At 44.1% G+C, this 18,880-nt stretch overlaps 1 protein-coding gene and 1 pseudogene across 2 annotated transcripts in view; both read left to right on the forward strand.

Moving 5' to 3' along the window:
• Nucleotides 1-18,880, forward strand: part of PARVA (parvin alpha) — a 129,629-nt gene that overhangs the window by 64,855 nt on the left and 45,894 nt on the right. The gene's annotated exons all lie outside the window — the stretch shown is intronic.
• On the forward strand, nucleotides 12,675-13,717 carry LOC308565853 (protein O-glucosyltransferase 1 pseudogene; annotated as a pseudogene). Its single transcript has one exon. The product of its transcript is annotated as a protein O-glucosyltransferase 1 pseudogene (transcript).

Raw genomic sequence — 18,880 nt, forward strand, 5'->3', positions numbered from 1 at the left:
GACAGCCTCAGGTCAAGTTGGATCCTGGAAACTGAGGCAGGACTGAGTTAAAGGTGAGGGTCAGATGGTTCCCGTCATGGAGATCGGATGGGATGCAGCATCTGGGCGCCAAGGTGGGCAAGACCTTGTCCCTCTTGAAAGCAGACTCATTTTCTGTCTCTTGGTTAAAATTTGGATTCGTCTCCACAGATATCAGTGGCCATTCTACACTGCTCCAGAGTTCTTTAGGAGTGACCCAGAAAGATCCTTTTCCTGCTCTCTCTCTCCCCCGACCCAGCTTATCTAAATCAATGTATGGTGACATTTATTTTATTATTATTATTATTTTTATCCTCACCTGAGGATATTTTTTCAGTTGCTTTTCAGAGAGAGTGGGGGGGGGGAGAGAGAAACATCGATGTGAGATGTACACATCGATTGGTTGTCTCCTGCTCGCGTGCCAACCGGGGCCGGGGATTGAGCCTACAACCGAGGTGCGTGCCCTTGGCAGGAATCGAACCCAGGGACCTTTCAGTCTGAGGGCTGATGCTCTAACCACTGAGCCAAACCAGCCAGGGCAGTGGAGTAACATTTAGCCAAGAAGCTCTATCAGAATTTTGGTGAGAGGAGGGGACTATATGTAATGGAAAATTATATTCAGTATATTATAGTTGCTTTAATTTAGGTTTAGCCATGATGTTTAACTTATTTTGAAATGTCAAATCTCAATAAAATAATTTTCATGTTTAACAAAATGGACATAGATTCAGAATCGTCATGAAGCACCATTTATGGCCTCTCTTCTAAGCAGCCTTCCCTGGCTTTCTGTTGAGGGACTCCCCTCATTGTCTTACTGTTGCTTTTTCCCCTCATGACCACAGATTCTAGCTCTGCGTTGTCTCTCTTCCAATCAGTACATTATATTTTCCAGCTAGAAGCATTTTGCCACCCAGGGGACATTAAGCAATGTCTGGAGACATTTGTGTTGTCATGACTGAGGAGTGGATGCTCTTGACATTCAGTGGGTAGAGGCCAGGGATACCACTAAACGCCCTACAGTGCACAGGACAGCTCCCCACAACAAAGGCTTTCCCGGTCCAAAGCATCAATAGTGCCTCTGTTGAGAAGTCCTGAGCTAGATTGTAAGCATATTATGAGCTGACGTGATGTCTTAAGATTCTGGCAAAAAAATAATCACCACTAGCAACTAACATTTATCAAACTCTTACTGTGTGCCAGGCATTGTTCTAAACACTTCCTACATATTAACTCAATCTTTTTCTTTAGGAATTATTATCACCCCATTTTACAGATGGAAACCTGAAACATGAGAAAGTTAAGTAAAATTGCCCAAGGTCACACAGCTAGTAACTGGTGAAGCCACTCATTAGTAGTAAAGATAGTAATAGTTGTAGCAGTCGAATTTTTATTAATTTGTATTAATCCAAAAGCTTTATACATATTGACTCATCTCATCTTTGCCACACCCCATGGAATAAATGTTCTTTAATATTAACCCATTTTAGATATGTAGACACTAGGAATCTGTAGAGCTTGCCTTGTACCTGTAAATGTGTATATTTTTAAAGCTAGTCTCTGTCTCCTCCATGGACTGTAACCCTAAGAATGCCAGGACTTCGCTGCTCTCTTGCTCCCCATAGTGACTCCACTATTCAGCCCAGGGTCTGGCAATGTGGACAGTTCAAAAGTGATTAAGGGAATGACTGAAATGGCAGGCTGGTAGATACTCATGGATGGACCTACCCGTGGCTTAGCATTTGTGCTACATTTTTCTGCCCTAGTGCTTTCCTGTGATTCCTTCCTTCCACTAGACCTTGAAGCTGCCCTGTGAAAGGATCTGGTCCTTTTCACCGTACAGAGTCCAAAGAGTGATGGGGATGGGTCAAGAGCATCCTCTCCTTGTCCTCTCCTGGGTTTTGTCAAAACAAGTAGGACATGATTGTTTACAGCAGCTAAAAAATTGTGACCTATTAAACCCTTGATTTTCAGGCACCTTTGAAAGTCTTTCCGACCTGCTCTCAGAGGAGGGCTGGGTTTCCTTGCAGTGGGATGCTCATGTCCCTACCTAATGAAATTTGATGACATGAGGCTAGGTAGAGATACTTTTTTCCTTCTGATATCTGGATATTTTCATAAGTTAGATAATTTTATCCTATTTACATCAAACATGCAGGTAACTCTAGACTTTTATATCTGTATTATTTCTGGGGAGAAATAATATGATTATGAATGACAGTAATTGACATTACATGCTTAATTAAATTTCCTTTGCTGTGAATCAAAACCTTTTAGCCCAGTCCTGCAGTGCTATTTCTAGACTTCTCTTTTACATACTCTGATGTGTTAGGCAGCAGGTATGACATAAATCCACTGTTACAAATTCTGCACCCCAGAGATTAAATGAGATAATGTGTGCAAGGTCAACTTAATGCCAGCCACAATAATAATTATTAATCAAAAAATGTGAGCTGAATTTGCATACTTTGTGCCTTTTAGGTGTTAGCAATTTGAAGAATGTGGTGCTTCCTAGATGACAAGTATAAAGCTGATAACTATGAAAAGGCCCCGTTTTCAAATGATCATGGGTAGCACAGTGATTACATCCCACATTTCTCATTCCAGGGTTTTCAAGTGGTCCACAGGGCCTTAGAGTAGTACTTTTTTTCAAAAAGGGAAAAGCGCCTGAGACAGCCTCCTCATATCACCCCCCTCCCCCCAAAAATATTCCAACAACAACAATAAAAACCTCATCTGCCCTCTGGAGCTGCCAGCCTGCTAGAGGGGACTGAAAAGGAGGGACTGAGTCAGTTCCTTGGGTCTAAACCCTTCCCAAGCACCTTGCCTGGGAAGATGCACCTGTAGCCATTTCTAGGTATCTGATGCTCCTGGCTCTTGAGTATCCTTGAGCACCTTGGCAGCACTGTCTCCCAGCATGATCCACACTTCGGTCTTTGGGGTCAGATGGCGAAGGAAGTAAGAATCCCCTGCTTGATTGGCCATAGTGCCTCCTTCTAGCCCAGAGACTTTCCCTAGGACTGACTCTCAGCAGGGCTCTCTCTCCCCACCCCTGGGGCGGGGTGATTTTGGCACAGGGTCCTGGAGGACTGACCACAGTGGTGGGCATCCCTGCCAAGTTCTCAAGATCTGGCATCTCGGGAACCAGTCCTGGGTCTCCACAGGGATACTCCACCAGAGCGCAGATGAACTGGTCCCAGAGTCTGAGGAATCAGCCCAGCGCCGTGCTGGGTCACCTCCCTGCTTTATCTGCAAGGGAAACAGGGCCTGCCTCCCCCTGGAAGGTCTTTGCATGAAACCAACCAGCCAACAAACCCAAAAGGGCCACAGTGACAAATATTCAAATATCAGAAGGTTTTCTTCTTGTCCTTAAGATGATAAATTCGTGCCCTTAGTGTACGTGTAGAAACCCTCACACCGTCATTGTCTGAGTTTGGATTCTCTTTCCTGAGTGGACAGGTTCCCCCACAACAACCGAGAGAAGGCTCAAGGGCGAGGCACAGCTACTTTGTGCCCACAGCTGGCCTCTGCCCAAGGAGATGCTTATGACCTTGAGTCTGTGGGCGGACTAAGACATTTCAGATCCCCTCAGATGACACTCGCTTCTCAGTGGCCCCCAGCAGTTGGCCCCTTGAAAACACCCAGCCCAGCCTCCACCCCTGCCCAGCTCTGACGGGCAACTTGAGGTGTAGACCCAGCCTGAGCAGCAACAAGCAGGCGCTCCAGATTCCCAGTTGCCAAGAGGCGAGAGGCGGACTCCTGCTTGCTTTGCAGCAGGTCTATGAGTCTCATGTGGCATCATATTAAATTATATAGGCAGCTACTTGTTCTCAACCGATGCACTGAGCTGACAGTTGTATCGAGCAGGCAGCAGTCTCCTCAGGAAACTGTGGACAGAGGCTATAGCTCTGCAACCCTCCAGACCTCCGAAAACTAGCCTGAGAGCAGAGGGCTGTGGGCTGCCGCACGGAGAGGGCGGCCCTGGGCACGAGGTACCATGACTGTGGCTGACACCCTAGACCATGGGCTGCGGGGCACTTTGCCCTAAAGGTAGGTTGGAGCCTGGACAAAATTGGGCATGCTGCAGGGGGGGCAATTCACGGTTGGGGGTGCCCTGGCCAGTTCCTGGCTCATCTCTCGCGTTTGGGCTTCTGAGATGGTAGGTGCCCCCTCCTCTTTGCCTCTGAAGGTTTTTTAATATCATCCTGACCTGCATTAGCCTAGCCCTGTTATTAGAGATAGTTATGGAAGGAGAGCGTGTGTGTGTGTGTGTCCCTGTGTGTCCCTGTGTGTCCGTGTGTGTGTGTGTGTGCGCGCGCGTGTAAGATATTTAGGGGTAGAGGGAGGAGATGGGAATGAACAAAGAAATAAAGGGATGAAGGACTTATGAAAGAAAAGCTCTACCTAATTTTACTGTCCTCTGTTGCTACGTAATGATGAAGCTAAGCGTGCGTTCTGCAAGTGTAGAAAGAAGCTTTTGGCCTCTGTGAGCTATTAGCCTGCTAAATGCTTTTCCTAAGACCTACCAGCCAGCTCTACTCCATGCTGGAGCCGAGAGGGTGTTGTAATTCTCATTAGTGACAGCAATATAAACAGGACAAAGAGCTTACTTTAAGATCTCGGAGTCAGTAATGCCTTAATGGGCCTTTCCAATTCCCCCAAATAGTTTGGAATAAATAGATTAAGACAGGATCTGAAATGGGTTTGATTGATGTCTATGCAAGTTCTTGGCAAGATTTTCCACTCAGTTTTCACCCAGATTAAACATGGTTTGAAAATTCACATGTTTGGGTTTATGGCTGAGCTGCGATGCCTCCCCATGGATTTTGACAGGTTAAGGGTCACATCAGTTGGCTCCTTGATCCAAGTTCTGAAAAGACTGCAGTTAATAAAGGAGTAGAAAGGATAGCCATGAGCAACGGGAGCCCGTGGGATGGCCATGGTGAGTTCTGTTGGCCCCCCGGAGGATGTGTAGGGGAGACCTGGCTCCTCCCTGGGCCCACAGTGCTTTCATCACAGATTAACAGCCCACTCCGTTGATGAATGGATAAAACCCAAATTCATTCATTTGCACCCACTGGGAAAGCATTCGTGTTGAAGGTCCCCGACCGAGAAAAGAACAGTTCTGAGGGGGAAATGAGAAGACCTCGAGGGATCCAGAGGTTTTGACCCCTGGAGACTCTTAAGCAGAGCTGGTGTGTTACCCTTTGGTGATGGGGGTGGTTGGTGGAACAGAGGCAGAGGGAAGGAAGGTGCTGAGAGGGTCCTGGCTGCTGCTGCTAAGCATTTCTTTGTTTTTTTATTTACATCTCTGTGGAGACCAATGGAAAGCAATGTTTTCCCCAATATTTCCTAGTTACTTATGTATCTTTTTCTTTATATAAATTGCCACTTAATGTATTTTATTAATGTGCCTTAAGGGCTTTGCTAGATTTATTATGGATTTCTATAATGAAGTCATTATATATTAAGGCTATTAATCTAGGCTTGCCACATTAGTTGCTTTATTTTGCCAGACTGACCTTGCTCTTACTTCCTTGCCCTGATCTCTTTCCTTATTTTATTTTTTTTAAATTAATTTTAGAGAAAAGGGAAGGGAGAGGGATAGAGAGATGGAAACATTGATCAGCTGCCTCCTGCACTCCCCCTGCTGGGGATCGAGCCTGCAACTCAAGCATGTGCCGTGACCCAGAATCCAACCGGTAACCTCTTGGTTCATAAGTCAACGCTCAACCACTGAGCCACACTGACCTGGCTGTCTCCTTATTTTACAAAGCAAGCTTGTGGTTTTCTTCTGCTCCCCACATCCAGAATCTAGGTCTGAAGTACCATGAAAACACACACACAACAACAGTAAGAACTTCTTACTATAGAAGATATCTAACATATACAAAAGTAGAAAAAAATAATGTAACACACCCTCAATGAACCCCTCACCCACTTCAACAATGATTAATCCGTGGCCGATCTTATTTTATGTATATGTCCCATCTGACCCTCAGCCCCTGCCAGGAAATTCTTTTCCAGTGAATTCCAGACATGTTATTTCAGTATATATATTTTAGTTATTGCTCTTAAAGATAAGGATTCTTTTTAAAAACACAGTTATATGACATGTAGACAAAATTTAATAATTCCTTAACATCTTCAGCTATTCAGCCTCATAATTTTGATGGTTTCATTTACTACTTTTACAGTTTGTTGGAATCAAGATCAAACGAAGGCCCGGGCATTGCAATTGGTTGACATTCTCTCAGATCTCTTTTATTCCTTGAGAAATATTTATTGAGGAAACCTGTAGAGTTTCCCATAGTCTAGGTTTTGCTAGCTGTACATCAATGGTGTCAGTTAACATGCTCCTCTGACCCTTGCAAAATTGATAAGTAGATCTAGGACTGATGGTCCTGTCCCATTTAGGAGTGGGGGGCATTACATCTGGTTGTCTCTCATTTATGAGCAGGCATTGGTGATCATTGCCTAGATATATTAATTCATTAGAGGTTTCTAAATGGCTATATTCTAATTCATTTTTTCATCATTATTTATTATTTAAAATGCTTTATAAAGAAGAACTTCCCTCATTAAGTATTTGGTCAGCCACAGGTACATTTGATTTAGAAAGATAGGCTAAATGTTAGATTATTTTCCTTTTATTAATCAGTTTTCAAAATGAGTGGTTTTCTTAGCATCTTCCACAGGTGACTAGAGAGGTATTGTTTTGCTTTTCTAGTATCATTATTAACTCATAGGTTTAAATATATTCGATGTGTTTCAAGCCATTGCAGTTGTTACCCTTATTGGTGCTCAGAGTTTTCTGGTTTTGGCCAATGAAAGCCTCTTTGATATGACCCTACCTAGTGGAAATTTATAACTCATTGGTCTCTGGCAATAAGTTGTTCCAGGCTCATCTAGTATATTTTCTGCCTCAGATCTAGAATCAGCCATTTCTCCAAGGAGCCCTGATTCCTTTTAGTGGGAAATGGCATTATTAATTAGAGTCCACAATCCAGGTGCTATGGGTATTGAGCACCACTTTTTTCCACCTTGGAAAATTCATCTAAGCCACAGTCACCACTATCAACATCACCACACCCATTAAAACCAGCACTGCCATCACCCACACTGCAATCTCCAGACCATATCCACCTTCCCGTCTCCATAATAGCCGCAATATAGCCCTTCTCCAGCTTGCCTAGGTACTTTCAGCATGCCACTTGCTCCAAAATGTCCTGCTTTGTAAAACATTTCATCAGCCTTTTTCTTTTCTCTCTTTCACCATCCTGTCTCTTTTCATCCTGTCTGTTTGAAACCCAAGACAAGGGGATAGATCATAATTTCTTAAAGTCTCCTCCAACTTTGTTTTAGAGCTGTGTTGGCTTGCCAAAGTCATTCTTGTCTCATTAGATCATCTCTAAGCAGTCCCTCCCTCCCCTGGTGCTGATCCGCATTACTCAGGCTCACATTGGGAAACGTGGGGAAGGGTAGGCTGACAGATACTGAAGCTTACTCAGGCATGTCCTCCTAGGCTGGGCATTGTGTGTCTGTTATGTTATCAACGCTTCATTACAAACCTGTGAGCTAAGTATTATGATTCCCATTCTAGAGGCGAAAGAAAGTTAAATAAGAGGCTGGGCTGGGATTAATCCAAAATCTCCCTTGGACTGGCCAGAGCCCAGGCCATCCCAGACAGCCTTATCCTGGAGTATATCCCACCCCAGGAAGATGTCCACTTAGATGAGTCCACTAGGGAACCTTTGCCCAGCCGTCCTGCAGACTTGCAGAACTCTGCTTTTCTTATTCTTCAGTGGCTCACTGTTGCTTTCAGGATGAAATCCACATTTTGCATGATATGGCCTTTGGCTTAACTCTCTGACACCCCACAGGCTCATTGCTCTACCACAGTCTTCCCCAAAATGTGCCTGTTCTCCCATCTCTAGCTCTTTCATATGTATTGTTCCCTCATCACCTGATGAACTACTCTTCTAAGAGGCAAATAAACTGTCTCCTTTGAGAAGCCCTCTGTGATTTCCACTTCCAGGTTAATTAAGTGATATTGCTTTGGCTCCCGCAGGGTCCTATGCTCTACACTGGTTCTGGGTCTCATTCATCCCTTTGACCCCAGGACCCAGGACAATGCCTGGCCCAGGAAAGTTGCCGGGGAACACTGTTGAATGCATAGTTAAGCAAATGAATGAGCTACCCCAAACCTGCTCACATGGTAGAAGGTTATCTTCTTTGAAATAGTCCGTTTCTAGTGGCCTCTGTCACTCTCTGCTTCTGTTGTGCCTGTTTATTTTTGTCCATAAGTTAAATTATACTCTGGGCCTGGAAGATGCAACTGGAATGAGGCTTCGACGCATTGCCTTGCACATAGTCAAGACTCAATAATTATCTGTGGGATGGAATCAAATGGAAGGTTATACAAGAGGAAGCTACAGGGGAAGTGTCAGGCTTGCAATCAGCAGGACGCCAGGCAGACAGTTAAAGCATCTCTGATTTACTACAATTTCTTTTAATAGGTTCTCTGTACAGATTTGCTGTCAACATGGATTGTTGGTTTAGAAAAAAAACAAACAGGGAGCTGCAATGGCTCTTGTGAGGCACGACTGGCAGCACTTTGCCACTTGTAGTGCTATGGCTTACGGATTTCCATTTTGAGGCAGGACTCGGTCATTAGTGCTGAGAAAGTCTAAATGACCAGCAAAAATGCTTCCAACTACATGTCTTAGACCCCCCCCCCCCCCCCACACACACACACAACCAGCACACGTTTGTTCTCTCGGCTTTGCTGCCTCCAGTTCCTTACCCTCCCTACTTAAAGCCCAGACCTGCCCAAGTGTAATGTCGGGCTCTGATCTGGAAGGCAGAGCTATTTATGTGGCTGTGGGACCTGCTCAGGGGCCAGCACTGCCACACCGTTCACGATTCAGCAAGTGCACACTGGGCACTTGCTGCGTGGCAGGTGCTGGCAGTGCGGAGGTGGGCAAGGCCTCCGTCCTCGTGGAGGGCTCAGAATAACGGGGGGGACAGGTGTTCTTCAGATATGCACACAGATGTATATTTACAAACGGTGGAAAGAGAGATGGGAGAAGCACAGAGATCTGTCCACAAAAGGGGCTGCCTCCTCGGTGAAGGAGAGTAAGTTCCCTCCCAAATGTGTTGCAATATATACTTTTAACGCCCCCCTGGTCTCCTGGGATCGGAGGCAGGGTCCTGCTCCCCTGAATCTCCAGGTGAACATAGCAGATGCTTTTGTGCCACACGTCACCCCCCCCGGCCACCTCTTGTTTCGGCCCGGCTCTGGTAAACAGTTCGGTGCGCCTCCACTTTGCTGCCCCAGGGCCCTAGGAGCCCTCCCAGCTGGCACCCAGCGCAGCCTGGAAGCACACAGAGGCGGCGCCCGGCTAACACCAACTAACAGGGAGGTCTCCTGGGGAAACGGCCTGCACAGTTCCTCAGAGCAGAGCCTGCGTGGGGTTAGAGGCTCAGTTGCCTACAGGCAACTAGCTCCGTGACGTGCACCCCCTTCACTGGCTTTCCTGTGCCCCTGTCGCTGGGCCTCCCCCTTTTCCCTCAGATTTCTTCCACTTTCAAAGGACTCCAAACTAAGACATGGGGCAGGGAGATGGCCAACTATTAGAAGGATCTTCTCGGGAACTTTTCAGAGATGCCTCTTGAACTCTGTGGCCTATGGCTTCCTCACCCAGGAGAGAGAAGGTCCCTGGCCTGACTCACATGGGCTGTGCATCTGTCCCCAGGGGCACCGCATTCTGCGCTGGCTGGCACCCCTCGCAGCTGGCGGATGACTCAGCCTCCAGACTCGGCCGCCTCCCCCCAAGGCTGGAAACCACCTAAAGTCCCACAGTCATGGATCGGTTAAATAGCATATGTGTGCACCTTCAAGAGAGATCGAGGAAGCCATTTAAAGTGAGACTTTTGATAGCCTAAGGAAAGATAATGAGATTATGTGATACTACAAAAGCAGGCCATGCATGTACCCGGGTATGTTAGTGTGTGTGCACGTGTGTGCTCCCGTGTGGATGTGTATAAAACAGAACAGCTTGTTAGAAAATATAACATGTTAACGTTTTATCTCTGAACAATAGGATTATTTTCTCTCTTAGTTTTTTTTATATTTTCAAAGTTCTCTTAAATGAACGTGATGTTCTTTTCTAGGCAGAAATAAATCAACCCATTATTTAAAACAAAAATACTGCTCAAATATCACCTTTTTCATCTGTCCTCACAGAGCTGGGCCCCAATAGAGTGACTGGACAACCCGTAGGGCTCAACATACACAAAATCATTCCCCGTGCAACCTTCTGGCTTTCCGTGGGAATGTAGAAATGACTGTATTTTAGCCTTTGTTATGTTAAAAAAACAACAACACAAAACTGTTACATAAAATGAGATGGCATACAGAGTCGTCTTAAGGATGTGAACTCTGGAGCCAGCTGGTCCCGGATCAAATCTGGGTTCCACTTCCTAGTTTTGTTCCCTTGGTCAGGTTACATAACCTCTCTGGGCCTCAGTTTCCTCTTCTGTCGAATGGGGATAATAATAGTACCTGCCTATTGGGTTGTTGTGAAGATTAAATGAGCTAATATTTTTTTTAATATTTTTTTTACTTTTATTTATTGATTTGAGAGAGAGAGAGAAACATCCATTTGTTGTTCCGCTTATTTATGCACTCATTGGGGTTGCTTCTTGTATGTGCCCTGCATAGAACCTGCAACCTTGGTGTACAGGACAGTGCTCCAACCAACTGAGCTACCCAGCTAGGGCAATATATATTTTTTAAAGTGTCACATCTTTTACCTGGTACAAAGGAAGTGCAGTGTAAGTGTGTGTTCTTTCACCATTATCATCTTCATTCAAGAGAGAGTTTCTAAAAACTGTGCTCCTTCAAGATAAACCACTGACAGGCCTTCAGACACACCCAAACTTAGCCCCCCAGTGAATTGATCTGAACAAAACACAATGCCATATTCACTCAATGGCTACACCAGAGCCCTTGTTTCAACGGAGGCCACCACTTGTGAATTCACATGGACTAGTACTCGATATGGCACTTTTTAAGCAGCACTGGGCCACTGCAAAATAAATGACAGGCTGTTCAGGATTAATAAATAAAGAGCCACAGAGAATGAAATGAAGAAATTTGACTCAGGTGATACCCAAAGGTAAAAGCAAGGGAGGTGTGGAGGCTGCACAGGGTGCCTGGAGCCCTATTGGCCTTCGGTGGCCTCTGCATCTCTCACAGCCTCCTTTGTTGCTCCTTCCACCCTGGAAGGGCACCCTGCTCTCAGGACTTGGGTGGAGGCCCCTATCATATTGCATTGCACTTTGTGCATGTGTCTTTCCCTTCCCCTCCCTAACTAAAGCACCTTCTGAGCTCTTATGGAGTGTTTATCATGTGCCTGGCATTGTGCTGGGCTCTGAGGGCCACCACGGGTAGCTGCCCTTCAAGAACCTACCAGCTCCAGAAAGGAAGTACTTGTTTACCTTTGTAGTCATAGCTCCTGGCCCAGCCCCTGTCACCAGAGGCGTCCATCCATGTTTATGAATGAAAGACAGAAGGAGTGCCAGTTCCACACTGGCTGTCCTGCGGTGCTCATTGCACCCACACTGCGTGTGTAATTAGCCAGCATACCAGATCAAGCTCTCAGGTCCCCCAAGGCTGCTCCAAGCGCTCAGGGTGCATGCAGGCACGCAGGTGCACACGCATGCCCAACGGTGTGGCGTTTTCTACTATCAACTCCCAGGACAGCACATCCACATCATCTTCTGCTTAAGAAGGAGAAGCAGACCTTTAAAACCAAGGAAGCGGTCCGGTTCTCCCTCTGAAGCAGTAACAGGACATGGCGTGGTAAAAGACAAAGAACAGTGATGCATTTGGTGATGGACCCTCTGTGCTGTGCGGTGTTGTAAACTCCCATGGCTTACTTGAGACCTCCACCAAGGCTTCAGTTCAGACTGTTCTGACTGCCCAAAGAGCCAGTCATGCTTACTTTCAACTGGAGGACAGCTGAACTACATGCTGGGCTGAACAATGAATAAATGTCTAGGAGCCATTTGCTTGGCAGCCTTCCAACTCTACAGACTATAAAACTGACCAAGACAAAGACGTTCATGGAAACGATAAGACTCAGGACCATAGATCCCCCTGTCAGCTCCCATCACAACACCAGCCTCTAAGTTCCCTTTTTTTGGCTGTACTCCAAGGGCCGGATATCAGACCCTGGTGACTAAACAGCTGTGTCAAGCAGAGGGGCGTATGGTGAGACCCTGACAGTCTGCTGAGGCCACCACGAGCTGGCTCCCATGTTTCCCTGTTGCTTTATATTATGGCTGCTAAAACAAATATCCTCTTAGTTAAAAGTAATAAAACTCCAGGCTTAAAGGCTGGGATGGAGAGGTTTGGGATTTTGCATTTCTTTTGGCAATCTCACACAGAGAAAAAGTGAACCCACATGTTGTAGGCAAGAGTGAGGATTGAGGCAGTGGCTCTGTGGGCGCTGGAGAGGCGGGCGCGCTCCCAGCTTGGGCTGTGGCTGCTGTTGCTGCTCCTGTCCTCAGGGCCAGGCCGCCAGAAAGATCAGGTTCAAAATGGAAAGTATTTATTGACCAAATTAACAGGTCTTTGGAGAATTATGAACCATGTTCAAGTCAAAACTGCAGCTGCTACCGTGGTGTCATAGAAGGGGATCCGACTTCTTTCCAAGGAGGTATCTCGAGGAAGATGATGGTGGAGGTGGTCAGACGGAAGCTAGGAACTCACTATCAGATCATTGAGAACGGATTATACCGAGAAAGTGACTGCATGTTTCCCTCAGGATGCAGTGGTGCGGAACACTTTATTTTGGAAGTTATCAGGCGCCTCCCTGACATGGAGATGGTGATCAGTGTACGAGATTATCCTCAGGTTCCTAAGTGGATGGAGCCTGCCATTCCGGTCTTCTCCTTCAGCAAGACATCAGAGTACCGTGACATCATGTATCCTGCTTGGACCTTTTGGGAAGGGGGACCTGCTGTTTGGCCAATTTATCCTACAGGTGTTGGATGATGGGACCTTTTCAGAGAAGATCTGGTAAGGTCAGCAGCACAGTGGCCATGGAGAAAGAAAAACTCCACAGCATATTCCTGAAGATCAAGGACAAGTCCAGAGCAGGATCCTCTCATTCTTCTATCTCGGAAAAACCCAAAACTTGTCGATGCAGAGTACACCAAAAACCAGGCCTGGACGTCTATGAAAGAGACCTTGGGAAAGCCAGCTGCTGCGAATGTCCATCTTGTGGATCACTGCAAATACAAGTATCTGTTTAATTTTCGAGGTGTAGCTGCAAGTTTCCGGCTCAAGCACCTCTTCCTCTGTGGTTCACTTGTTTTCCATGTTGGTGATGAGTGGCTGGAATTCTTCTATCCACAACTGAAGTCGTGGGTTCACTATATCCCAGTCAAAACAGATCTCTGCAACGTCCAGGAACTTACAATTTGTAAAAGCGAATGATGACATAGCTCAAGAAATCGCTGGAAGGGGAAGCCAGTTTATTGTGAACCACTTGAGGATGGATGGCATCACCTGTTACTGGGAGAACCTGTTGACTGAATACTCTAAATGCTTGTCCTATAATGTAACAAGAAAGAAAGGCTATAATCAGATTATTCCCAAAATTTTGAAAACTGAGCTCTAATAGTCATCATCGGACCAAAGTCTACTCTACGGCAGCAGATCTGAGATACCCTGCGGTGGGAAGCCTGCCATGAGTGTGGCGCCTATACCTTGAATACTGTTATCAAGCCAAATATCTGGTTTTCCTTACCATGCTGCACCCAGAGCAAGTCTCGAGAAAGATCCAAAATGTGTACAATGCAGATATGAAGCAGCTCAATGCTTTGGCTAAATAAGGACCTGAAATCATGAGATGTGGGTTATGAACCCGATTCTACCTTTCATTTTCTCAGGACCAATCACAGCTTGTGCCTCAGATCATCCACATATTTATGTCCATCACTATGAAACTGACTATGACCGTGGGATGATTTCCTTCGTCACACTGTTTGGAGCAGAAACTCAGTCATTTGGAACTAGCACAACTCATCACCACAATTCTGCAATTATTCTAAGCTTGATCTTTGATGCTATATTTTATAGGAAGTCCTATAGGGTTCGTGAAAAATACCTGGAGATTATTTTCTGAAGGGTCTAAGGAAGCAGTAGTTGTGCGTGCAATGACTTCTTCTATAAATGCTTAAACTCTCTGGTACTCAGCAGGTTTCTCTAATGCCACACAGAAAGGAGCAGTTGCAAGAGCAATTGCAATTGGATCTCAAGTTCCCTCTTGTGCCTTCACACCCTTATTTTTATGGTCTCTAAAAAAAAGACAAAAACCTTTTAATTAACTGAGGAAGTAGTCTTCACTCTTTGAAGGAACTGTGCAGAGAACAGCAACTCTTCACTCTTTGTGCATCCTTAGTATTTTTCCTCCTTCCATTGACAGTAGTCCCCACTCTCACTGTCTTGCAGGGACCTCTTCCCTTTACCCCCTTTTTAAAACAGACATTTAGATAGTAGTTTAATCTCTCAAGGTGCTCTTGCTAACATAGTCAAAAACGAAGAAAAATTGCTAGATTAAAACTCATATAGTCTGATGACATAGAACCATCCTTGTCTCTTAAGCCCAACCTTTCTACAGAGAAATTAATTCTTTTTCTTTGACTCCCAAGAACAGATTGCTATTAATTGCTTTCAAAATTAGTAAATGTGAGATTCAGTCATATAAAATCAGGATTTTATTCCATTTGTGAGAAATGGCCTTTTAAACTCCCATCCACAAAAATTTAAGCCTAAGGACCTTCTTAGAGGAGTTAAATATCACTGGTAGGATCATTGCATGAAATAAGGCAGACATTTAAAGTTGAATATTTTTAGTATTAAAAATTAATGGGAATCATGTCCTTGGGTGCTATAAGTCTAGCAATAAGAGGTCCAGATTCCTGAGTTATATTATGGTTTTGCCTTGTCAATATGAGGTCCTAATAGGTGTCATGATTCTCTCTGTATTTTACTTTTCTTCTCACTAAACCAGAAACAAAATTTTTTGTCCTTTGAATTAGGAGCTGAAACTACATTTTTTCTGAGGGTGTTTCCCATTTTGCTTCAAGTTCCAGCTCAAGTGTCACCTTCTCTCTGACACTTTCATTCCTCTAGGGCCTAGAGTCTAGGCAGTTAGGGACCATCATAATATTTTGCTCATGCCTGTATTATATGACATCACATTGTACTGTAGTTTTTTGACTATTTCTCCTGCTGTTCTGTGAGCTTCTTGATGGGTGGGAATCATGTTTTACTCATCTTGATGTCTCCATTATCCAGTACAGTGAGTGCCTCACACAGAGTAGACACTAAAGGATTGTTGGAAGGGTGGATGGTGAATGAGTGGATGGATGGAGACAGTTGGCTTAACTAGATCCTATTTACAGATTGCCGAGCCTTTGGCTCCAGTGGGGGACTATGCAAGATTAACAATTGAAACATTGCAAATTATCTTCTGCCCTTTGCTAAGTCAATTAGAGCACCTGAATTTAAATATAGCAAACGCTACTCAGATTTTATACTTACCTGTTTACCTCCATGTAGATGGTATGAGGATGGTGTGTAACAATATGTAAAATGTATGTTTTTGAAAATAATTTTTATCCCCATAACTTTTGAAGTTTGTTATTATTAATACCAGCTGGGTCTCAAACTTACCCCTTTCTCTTCAGTGAGCTAAAAGGCCACTCTTTTTTTCAAGGAAAGATAATTTAGTGTGTTTGAATGAAGTGGGATACTTGGATAACACAAGTAATGCTTTTCCTTTCTTTATTTGGTGAGTATGATATGTGTGATGTCAGTGGCCCACCTTATTCCACTGTTAGGCCAGGTTCTCCAAGTTGCTAAGAACAGAAACTGTCTCTACTAGATTAAGCAAAAGAATTTATTAGAAGGATATGAGGCATTTTGAAGAATCTAAACAAGTTTCATAGCAGTCGGAAGGGTGGAGAACAAGGCAACTCCAGGAACCTCAGCAAGAGTTCTGGACTGTCTCTAGGGTGCTACTGTGTGTAGTTCCAGAGTCTGCCAGACTCTGTCTCTCTGCCTAATATTCCCAAGAGAAATAAAATTAAAAAATTTAATGGGCTCCTTTGGGTCAGCTCCAAAGAGGATAGTTCCCTATCTTTCACCCCTATACTGACAATGAACAAGAACACACACACATAAAGACCCAGCTAAAGATGTCTTCAGCCCGGCCGGGCGTGGCTCAGCAGTTGAGCATGGACCTAGGATCTAGGAGATCGCAGTTTGATCCCTGGTCAGGGCACATGCCCAGGGTAGGCTCGATCCCCAGTTGGGGGCGTGCAGGGGGCGTGATGACTCTCTTCACTGATGTTTCTATCTCTCCCTCCCTCTCCCTTCCTCTCTCTGAAATCAATAAAGATATATTTAAATTTTTTTTTAAAAAAGTGAGTATTGAGAACAGAACCTGCCCCACTAACCAGGAAAGCTGTTATAGGCAGAATAATGCCCTCCCCACCCCAAAGATTTTTAGGTCCCAATCCTTGGAATCTGTCAGTATGTTAATTTATATGACAAAGGCAAATTAAGGTTGCTGGTTAACTTTTGGTTGCTAATCAGCTAACTCTAAAATAGGGAAATTATCCTTTATATTCAGGTGGCCCAGTGTACTTAAAAGGCACTTAAAAGTCGAAGAGGAGGTCAGAGTAATGCAATGTGAAAAGGATTTGACACCATTCCCCCATCCCATTACTGGCTTGAGGATAGAGGAAGAAGGCGCTACAAGCCAAGGAATGTAAGTGGCCTCTTAAGAGGCTAGAAAAGGCAAGAAAATGGATTATCCCCTAGAGCCTGCAGAAAGGAACATAGCCCTGCCAACACCTTGATTTAGCCTAGTGAGACCTGTGTTGCATTTTTAACCTATAGAACCATAAGGGTGATAAATCTGTGTTGTTTCAAGCCACCGAGTATGTGGTAATTTGTTACTACAACAATAGAAAACTAACACAAAAGCCCATCAGGGACCATGAGTGGACGTTGTTTCCAGAGCAGTTACAGAGGAAATCATTCAAGAGACCTCTGTACCTTCCGTGATTCTTGTACTAGTGGGGCAAATGTCTTCTTGGGAAAGCAGAAATGACCCTGCCAGGCATCCTTAAGTTATGACGAAGCTCTGTCTTCTCATCTCAGTTATGGAATCAAACAAAAAAACATGCACTTCTTCCTGGAAACCTGGCTTCTCACTTGGAAATGAGTACAGCTTGCACTGTAGGACCTTTAAAGGGCCTTTGTGCTTTGCCTCTTGTACAGATGCTTCCATTGGGCTCAGCTAATGTTGAATAAATTACCACTGTCTCTTAGTGATGGGAAGAAACATGTGAGTCCCATAAAATCATGGATTTCCCCACAGTGAACACTGTATTTGGTTGGAAAAATAGGAAATTTGGTTTGATTTTTTAAATAAACTATTTTTGTAATAGTTTTAGATTTATAGGAAAATTGCAAAGAGTCATATGCCCTGCACCATTTTTCCTCTTATTAATGTCGTCCATTAGTATGGTCCATTTGTTATAATTCATGAACCAGTATTGATATATTATTAACTAAAGTCCATAGTTTATTCAGATTTCTTTAGTTTTTACCTAATGTCCCTTTTCTGTTCCAGCATTCCATATTACACTTAGACTCCTCTTGGCTGTGACATTTTCTCAGACTTTTCTTGTTTTTGATAATCTTGAAAGTTTTGAGGAATACGAATCGAGTATTTCTTAAGCTATTCTTATACTCGAATTCGTTTGATGCTTTTCTCATGATTAGGGTAGGGTTATGGCTTTGGGGAAGGAAGAGCACAGAAATAAGTGCTATTTTCAACATATCACATCAAATCTCATGATTTATGATTGTGATGTTGACCGTAGTCACCTGGCTGAGGTGGTGTTTATCAGGTTTCTCCACTGTGAACTTACTCCTGTTCCCCTTTTCTATATTGTACTCTTTGGAAGGAAGTCACTATGCAGAGCCCACATTTGAGGAGCGTGGGGTTATGTTCTTTTTCCTTGAGGGCACAGGATCTACATAAGTTATTCGGAGTTCTACAGATGAGATTTCCCTAAGCCTCTATTTATTCATTTATTTGATCTTTGATATCAGTATGGATTCATATTTATTTTGTGGTTTAGGATAGAATTCCATACTTTATTTTGTGGCTCAAATTGTTTCAGCTTCTTTATTTTCTGTTTCCAGACTCATCTTATATATTTTCTGTATATTTTCCCTCCAGTCCTAGAATAAATCGCTTTTCCAAGGAGTCCTGGGTCCTTTTATTGGAGAGTGGTACTAGAAACTAAGATCTGGGTGCCAGATGTGTTCATTGCTACTGGAGTGTCATTTCTTTTAGGCCCTCTCAGCTAACAGCAAGGAAATATATGTGTGCACTAACCCATGTATGTACACATCTCTCTAAGTATTTCTATATGCAATCATCTGTATCTATATTAAGATGAACATGAGTTCTTACTGATGTCTCCAACGCTAATCCATTACTACATGGATCATCCTAACCTTTACTGTAACCTTGCTTCTCTGTAACCTTCTTCTTCAACAGTGAGGAACCTGGTTTCTGCCATTTACCAATCATTTAATTAATTGTTCAATTCCAGTATAATGTATAGCAGCATCACAATTGTTAACCCATACCCCCATGGGAAATAATTTTATTAACTAGAGTACAGTGCTCGTGTTCAGTTCCTTTTGCCTTTGGTCACAGAGACTCCACTCATTTCCAGCGATACTTCAGTCAGGACTATT

Source organism: Miniopterus schreibersii, assembly GCF_964146895.1.
Source record: "Miniopterus schreibersii genome assembly, chromosome: 12".
Taxonomy (NCBI): domain Eukaryota; kingdom Metazoa; phylum Chordata; class Mammalia; order Chiroptera; family Miniopteridae; genus Miniopterus; species Miniopterus schreibersii.